At 35.4% G+C, this 9,343-nt stretch overlaps 1 long non-coding RNA gene across 1 annotated transcript; it reads left to right on the forward strand.

Moving 5' to 3' along the window:
* The first annotated feature begins 7,200 nt into the window (after nucleotides 1–7,200).
* On the forward strand, nucleotides 7,201–8,977 carry LOC134326975 (uncharacterized). The gene is made up of 5 exons (XR_010014661.1): nucleotides 7,201–7,257; nucleotides 7,762–7,831; nucleotides 8,012–8,065; nucleotides 8,327–8,442; nucleotides 8,656–8,977. It is a non-coding gene; the product is annotated as an uncharacterized LOC134326975 (long non-coding RNA).
* The last annotated feature ends 366 nt before the right edge of the window (nucleotides 8,978–9,343 follow it).

Here is a 9,343-nt window from a genome sequence, read left to right on the forward strand (position 1 = left end):
TCACCTGCTCACTTATGCACTAAATATACTAAAATATTACAAGAAATTCAGACACGACCAAATCAGGAGAAATGATTTTGCTCAAGTCTTACTGAGTTCATCTTTATCTTCAGGTTCTTCTTTCTTCACAGGCTTCATCTGGAAACCTCCACACTGTTGGTCCTCTGAGAAGAGCAGTTCCACAGAAGCCACAAGTTCTGCAGGGATTAAAGTGACTTCACCTGAAATTCATCAATATGAGAAGAAGAATCTCAACAACTGGAGGAAACTGAAGGTTGTGGGTTTGGTTCCTAATAGGGATGTCCCGATCCGATCTCACAGATCGGGATCGGGGCCGATCAAGGCATTTTTAACTGATCGGAAATCGGCTTTAGTAATGTCGATCATAACCCGATCTTTTGTTTTACGTCAGCATGTCCGCTGTGTGGAAATACTTTAAATTGGAAAGTGAAACGAGTCCAACAGCGGTGTAATGTCTGTAATGCGAGCGTTTCACGAGGCGGTGGGAGCAGAGCTGCGTTCATTACTGTAGAATTTTACTGTTTATATGGTGTGTGAGTCGAGGATCACTCCGGTTTACAAAACAATAACTTTTAATCCGAGTATGAAAACTTCAGGACCAGAACATACAGATTTTACGAGTTTACGTGTTACAAGACTGAACGACATCTCAGTATCAAGCTCTCTGATTGGCTTAGTTATGTAACCGAGCGTCGTAGTGATGCACTCGCTTAATAAAGAAATAAAATACACGGTATATTCACTAATTGTCGGGAGCAAAACACTTTGTTAACTTATTCTGTTCCGAATAGCGGACAGCCAGAGCCGAGCACGCTATCCCATGCACTATGGAAGCCCCAAAGGGTCAAAACACACTCACTTTGCGTAGAAACGTCCATCAAACCATTGTCACAATACAAGCACTTTAAGAACTGGCTTTCCTTCATAACAAAAGAGTGACTTTCCATTTTATTTTGGTATTCAGGTTTTACTGTAATGCTGTTAAGTAACTTATTTGTTTTTTTATATTCAAGTTAAGCTGCTACACCACTTGTGAGTGGAGATTTTTGTTCATTTTTAGTGTATCACTGCATTAAACAGAATTATGTTCTTTGAATATAAAGTTCAAAGTGAAACTGTAATTATCTCACTTCATTTTCACTACAATGCTGCACTAGGTTTGTTAACTTTTATTTTGTAAAAGAACATTAAGCAATAGCTTGGATGCAGGCAATTTTTTTCCTACAGCACTGCAGAGCTATTCAGTTGTTAAACATGTACATTGAATTAATTTGAATAACTGTAATGTACTTGAAGTGTGCACCGTGTAAACAGTGTTATCTAGTTCTTATCTAGACAATATCTAGAAAATACAAGTATCGGTTTGAGAATTGGTATCGGATCGGGATCAAAATTAAAGATCGGGATCAAGAACAAAAACGCATGATCGGGACATCCCTAGTTCCTAATCATAAATAAATCCTAGTTAGATTAAAACTTAAATCCAGACACTGTACTGTACTACACTAAACTGTACTACACTGTCTGGTGAAAAAGTGGCATCATGCTCTATATTTACTTACAGAAAAAATCATCATCATCATCATCATCATCATCCTCCTTTTGTATTATTTTCTTCTGGAATTCTTCATGTTGTAGATCCACAGGGGTGACGTCTCCCTCTTCTGCTGACTGCATTATTAAAGATCTAATAGACAGACAGACAGACTATTCAACTATAAACAAAGTTCAACTATAAACAAAGTTCAACTATAAACAATATTCAACTATAAACAAAGTTCAACTATAAACAAAGTTCAACTATAAACAATATTCAACTATAAACAAAGTTCAACTATAAACAAAGTTTAAAAATATGACGTGTTTATATAAAACTGTGAGATTTAATCATGAAGAAACTCAGTTTCGCTCAATTGATTCATTTTGCTGGATCGGTTCAATGAATCGGTTCATCAGTACTGAATCATATGTGATGCTAACAGTTAGCGGAGCAGCTAAAAGTTTGTGTGTTTAAATAAAACTGAAGTTAAATCTCCTCAAATCCTCACAGTGATGTTTTATTATGAACTCTAGTTTTATTATTAATTAGAATGTGGTTATAATTAAATATAAGGGTTATAATTAAATACATATTTTACTTACAGATGAGGCTCTACAGTACAAACACAGCAGCTTCTTGTTCTTATGATGTTTAATGGCGGTTGGCAGAACAACTTAAGACGCACCAGCGTCACCAACTGGACTGGAGTTGAACAGCAGCTTAGCAGTAAAACATCTCCATTAGCACATCTGGATTAGTGGTGTGCGATACTGCAAAATTTGATATCGATCCGATACCAAGTAAATACAGGGCCAGTATCGCCGATATCGATCCGATACCGATACTTTGTACTTACTTTCATGTAGGGAAGAGCAGTGTATCATGATTTATGAGGTGAATGTATCATCAATTTGCTTTGACTAATAAATGATTTTGTGTAAATTAGTTCATCATGTGCAGTGAAAACCCACTACAGTTTATAGGTGAATATAAAGTAATTTTATTAATGTAATAAACTAATGAAGTCTGGGGTTTTTGTTGAGAAACAATTATATAATAAGAAACATAATTCCCCCTCTCATTGTACACTCTGGCTTTTTGTAAAATAAAGTACAGAAAAAGTTCAGAGAGTCTCCAGCATATACATAGCGGCTCTCTGATTCTCACAAGTCAGATAAAATCTCCCGGAATCTACAACGAGCGGCCAAGAACGACACACACACACTCACACACACACACACACATGAAGGAGACACAGACTTTTTTACTACGACTGCATATTAAATCCGTTATCTGATATACAATCTAGTGCACTGTGTAGGAAACATAAATCAATTGTCTAATATACTGTCTAGTGCAATAAGAAGGGAACATAAATCTATGATCAAAAATACAATCTAGTGCACTCTGTAGGGAACATAATTAATTATGTAATACAGTATCTAGTGAACTGTGTAGGGAAAATAAACCAATTGTCTAATTCACTATCTAGTGCACTACGTAGTGCACTATGTAAGGAACATAAATCCGTTATCTGATATACAATTTAGTTCACTATGTAGGGAACATAAATTCATATCTAAAATACTATCTAGTGCACTATGTAGGGAAGCGACTCCTTCAGCTTCCAACTGCTTGGATTGCTGAGTACTATCAACTTAGTGAATCGACTCTTTCGAGTCTATTCCTGTCCTTCGACTTAAAAAAAACGGATTAAAGAATCGACTCAAAGAATCATTTGATTCATTTGAACGCGCAGACTCACTCGCTCTCCCGCTGTGAGCTTCTCAAACTAGAGGTGGGCGATACCGGGAATTTTGGTATCGATCCGATACCAAGTAAATGCAGGGCCAGTATCGCCGATATCGATACCAATACTTTTTAATATTTAAGCTTCATAGATCCAAAGGATCCAAAAGACCTAGGATAGAATTTCGCCAAACATTGTACGTGACAACAAAATACTTTATTATCACAATCAACATTTTTGTTTAGAAACAATGGAACAGTAACAAAACAAGGTTTGCCTTAACATTAGGAAAATAAATCTTTTTTGAGGTAGAAAAGGAGAAACCACAATACAAAAATAAAATAAAAATTCTCCCCTCACTAGACATCTTTTCTAGTTCTTTCTTTCTTTTTTCAAATAGAATTGTTCTTAGGAAAAACAATAAAAAATAAGGAATTTTCTTCCTTTCAGTGCAATTCTGTTTTTTCTTAAATAAACAGAGTGTAAAAAAATATCACTCAACACAACTTAAAACAAAATCTCCTGAGGTAGAGGGCTGACAAACCACAATACAACAAAATTAACACACCACAACAAATACTGTAAACAGTTTCAAACTTGTTCTTTTTTTCAAGTCGAACAATACAAGAAAATAATACAAAGAATAAGGAATTTCTTCCCTTCAGTGCACTTCTGGCTTTAAACAAAATAAAAACAATAAGTGAAAATTAAATAAAGAAAGTATAAATAAAGAAAGAATACAGCTACACTGTGCCCCCCCGTTGAGAACAAAGGATTAGAGGTTTTTATTTAAGAACAGTATCATGTCTCTCTCCGTACTGTGATGTGTCGACTCGAGGAGAGCGCTGAGTGGACGGGTCAGGCTGAGCCTACCTGCATGGCTGTTTGGCTGAGCGCCGCTGAGCCACGTGACGGTGCAACAACAAAAGACGAGAGGGGGGAGGGGGGGGAGGGTGCTACTCTTACAGACAGAGAGACTGAAACTATTTGTAAACAAACACAACACGATCTACAAATAAAAAACACTATTTGTAAACAAACACATCACGATCTACAAATAAAAAACACTATTTGTAAACAAACACAACACGATCTACAAATAAAAAACACTATTTGTAAACAAACACAACACGATCTACAAATAAAAAACACTATTTGTAAACAAACACAACACGATCTACAAATAAAAAACACTATTTGTAAACAAACACAACACGATCTACAAATAAAAAACACTATTTGTAAACAAACACAACACGATCTACAAATAAAAAACACTATTTGTAAACAAACACAACACGATCTACAAATAAAAAACACTATTTGTAAACAAACACAACACGATCTACAAATAAAAAACACTATTTGTAAACAAACACAACACGATCTACAAATAAAAAACACTATTTGTAAACAAACACAACACGATCTACAAATAGAAAACACGACTATTTAACGCACACAATGTGATTTACAAATGCAAAACGCCACTGTTGCAAATGCATATGTGACTTTCAAATAAATGCACAGCAGTTTTCTAATACACTGCACTTCACAAACAAATAGAACACGTTTTACAAATACAAACGCTGTTCTGCAAATGCCGTTCGTGAATCACGTGACTTTTGGCTGCACTGTTCTGGCGCTCGTGTCACTTTTGTCATATTTTCTCACAAATACATCCCGACTCGTACAAATGCATCACACCTGAGCAGTAGGGGTCGCGGTGGGTCCACGTTACAACATGTGAATGAGCGAGAAGAAGCCACTCCAGCCGGCTTGTGAGTGTAGGTGGATGAAGCGTTTTGCCTTTTTGAATGAATGATTATTTTATACTATAGGTCGCGCATCTCGATAGAGCCACTGATCTGTGTCTGTCATATATCTCAAGTTTATTTATTTATTAGGATTTTACCGTCATGTTTTAAACTTTGGTTACATTAATAACAGGAACGGTAGTTACTCATTACACGAGGTTTAACAGTTTACAAGTTTAATATCAAACACAGTCATGGACAATTTAGTGTCTCCAGTTCACCTCGCTTACACGTCTTTGGACTGTAGGAGGAAACGGAAGCTCCAGGAGGAAACTCACGCATGTCAATACATTCCCGTCCATTTACTGATTTCTTAACAACACCACATCCTGAGTCTCTGGAGGACGTGTCTACATTTTAACATATGTAGTTTGGGTGTACATTCTGCACATTAAAATGTATCCAGGTCACACGGGTAACACTCTTTAAAAAAAAAAAAATCAGTAAATAATGTCCACAATAACGTTATAATAATAATGAAGTTACAATGAGATTAAATTCTCTGCATTGTCCTAAATTACCACTCAGCCTTGCTGTCATAAGGTTCCCTTCCCAGCTAACACAGAACGTTCCCGTAACATTAGATTTTGGTTCCCCTATGGTTATTTTTAGGGAACCATCCCATAACGTTATGGTAACGTTCTATTTTCGTTAAAAAATCAGCGCTGTTCCCGGAACGTTCCGGGAACTATGAAACCTAACGTTCTCTCATGGTTTTATGAAAACTAAAAGAGAACGTTATCTAAAAGTTGCCTTAAGGTTTTCTTTCTTATGTGTATAAAGTAACGTTCCAGTAACGTTCCCGGAAGGTTTTTAAGTTAACCCAGCTAGCACAATCATCTGGCCCAGTTCCCACTTTTCTATCGGCACAGTCGGCCGAGTGTCAGAATCGACCAGAATCAGTGTAACCAGATCCGGCCCAGTTGTTACCACAGCTGGGTTTGGCTGCCCAGGAAAAAATGTACTGTGAAGTTTTACAGTAAAACTGTTAAGTTTACAGTTGAACCATAAAAGTTCACAGTTCTACTGTCATTTTTAGTTTGACCATGAGTACAACTGTGAACTCTCATGTTACCATGAAGTTCATTCTAACCTTTTCAGTGTTTAATAATATTGACTGTAAAGTTTACAGTAAAACTGTTAAGTTTACAGTTGAATCATAATAGTTCACAGTTCTACTGTCATTTTTACAGTTTGACCATGAGTACAACTGTGAACTCTCATGTTACCACGAAGTTCATGGTAACCTTTTCAGTGTTTAATAATATTGACTGTGAAGTTTACAGTAAAACTGTTAAGTTTACAGTTGAACCATAATAGTTCATAGTTCTACTGTCACTTTTACAGCTTGACCATAAGTACAACTGTGAACTCTCATGTTACCATGAAGTTCATGGCCACCTCCTCTGGTGTTTAATAATATTGACTGTGAAGTTTACAGTTCAACTGTAAACATGATATTGTTGAATTGTGAAATTCAGTCAACTTACAGTTTAAAGTTCAACTAGGAATAGTTCATAGTCACCTCTTCTAATGTTTGATGTTTACAGTAATTTACAGTTTAACTATGGTCACATAGGTAAATGACAATACTCAAATATCAAGACAATAATAATGTATATAATATTTATGGATTATTTAAAGTAGGTATGTGAATGAAGGGTGTAAATGTATGTGTGTGGGGGTAAGTTAATTACATGACATGAAAAACATCAGACAGATGACTTTATAACCTTTTATTCTGCCTGTTCTGAGCAAACCTCTCTTCTACACACATCATGTCAGACATCATGTCAGTCTGGACATCTGGGCATGCGCACATGCGCACTTGATTTGAGACCGTTATTTCAACCAAGCGTCTCGAGCTTCGCGTCAGGTGAACCGCGGAAATACAAATTTAGTGTCAGTTTCAGTGATTTAATTCTCAAAAACGAGTCTGTTAAAGTCCGCGCTGTGTATCTGCTTAAATATAAAGTTCCTGCCACATGTGTTATTGAGTCAGAACTTATTAAAGAACAAGAATCTGACGACGGAAAATCTCATCAACGGTTAAACTGTTTACCTGGAAAGTGAGAAATGGATAAAAAGACGTTGGTGAAGCGGCGCGCGCTAAACCCTGAAGTTCGATGGTAAGTCATTAACTTAAACAGTTTATAATAATAAACAATAATATATTTACTATGCCTAATATAATAATAATATAATATAATATAAATGCTTTTAATATTTCCTACAAGACAGTTCACCTTTTATATCTTATTTATACACGTCTTAATTAAAAGTGAACGTTAACCTGCAAGTTGCTCTTAAAATAGTGGAGGTCCAGCATTTTCTTTGGAATGATGGGTGATATGTGTGCTTTAAATTATTGCTGTGAAACTGGGGCAGTTGATCAAAGTTTATATGATTTATTCAGGAAATGTCTATTAACACACATTTCAGGTTTTCCTACTCTTTCCCTACTCCCTATAAAACCTGGGCACCACCTAAGCCCAAGCCCAGTGACCACACCACGTAAGCCCACCAACAACCCAGGGAAAACCCTGCATTTGTGCCACTGTGTTTAAGCTATTGTAGCATTCTGTTAACTACAGATTTTAAATATGAAATTAAAAACAGTATTTTTATTCCAGGAAAATGACCACATGTCAAGGAGGGATGCTGCGGTTGAGAGAGTCTCAGTGTCCAACAGAGAAGACCCGGGTATTGTAGATAACAGTATCTGCCTACATTTACATCAGCACATAAGGATGGGTTTTTCATATTCTTGTTCATGATAGTAGCAGCAAGTTTCAGTACATTGCTTTACAACCACATCCACAGAATGTTACTGTTTTTGTAGATAACTCAGATAACTACATATTCTAAATCATTTCATTCTAGGACTATGCTGTAAAAGAGAAAATTACAAGGAGGCCTGGATCTGGGAAACTTAAAGTAGGTGCTAATTGATTTTTTAAAAACAGATTGTGTTTAAAATAAATTTGTGTTAAAATATGTAAAACAACTCACTTCTTTACAGTTTTGGTGCTGACAATGTCTTTTCATCCATCCATTCATCTGCCTTTGTGCCCGGCTGCATATCTATATATGCTTAAAGCCCTGACTGTTTTCAGCTTCTGTTGGGTGTGTTACTAAATGCTAAACTGTGTACTGATTGCATAGCTGCTGATATTAATTGTTTGATTCTTTTTCTAGTAACTAGTGAATCAGACGGGCCATGCCAATCCATCTTAAGGCAGTCTGAGCTACTAAAATAATGAAATTAAAAAGAGAGAAGATCTGTCTGCGTCAGTGCTTTAGTGCAGATGAAGGTAAGTCATGTTTTTCAGCAATAAATATTTTTTGCACCATAACAATTAATGGTAATTAATGATACGCTTACCAAATATATGCCTTATGATACATCAGATGTAAGACATTGCTGATGAAATATATTAGGGCCCCTGTAGCTTAGAGGTGATGGCGGCAAATGTTTGATTATTTTTATTTATTTATTTATTTATTTATTTTTTGCATTTTTAAAGGTGGCCGAACAGATTTCCCCATGAAGGAGGTCCAGAAAGTGTACTTCACCAGCAAATTCAACAATGTGGACAAGCTAGGAAAACAAGAGGTGTAATTCATGTCACAATTCACACCCCACATACACTCAGACATAGGACACATCCAAGCACCCAATACTGCCATAATTAAATGCATAAGGAATGCTTATGAATGAGATTTTTCATTATGTATGTATAGAGTTTATATATAGATTTATACCACAATACATTATTCAGTTATATAATTGTATATATTACTGTGTAATAAAATTATATTATTGTATAATTACCATCGTAAAATAAATTATTAAGTGTAATATAATTATGTTATTATATAACAAATACAATCTGTTACTATTATTTTTTATATTACTATTATTTTAATGCATTTAACATTACAATATAGAATGCCAAGTTGGTACATGTGTTATCAGTTTACCATTTAGAAGGAATCCTTACCAGTTGTTTTTGTGCCTGTGTTTGAAATTATACCGTTGCTTAATAAATGGAGTTGTGAGATCTATACATTGTATTGTATTGTATAATTAATGTCAAAGTACAGTAATTACAAAGTAAACTGTGAAGTCCAGGGTAAAACTGTTTACCAAGTTTACAGTGGAACTGTTAAACATCATAGTAAAATAATTAATCAGGTTTACAGTTTTACTAT

The sequence above is a fragment of the Trichomycterus rosablanca genome, chromosome 14 (assembly GCF_030014385.1).
Source record: "Trichomycterus rosablanca isolate fTriRos1 chromosome 14, fTriRos1.hap1, whole genome shotgun sequence".
NCBI classification, from domain to species: Eukaryota; Metazoa; Chordata; class Actinopteri; order Siluriformes; family Trichomycteridae; genus Trichomycterus; species Trichomycterus rosablanca.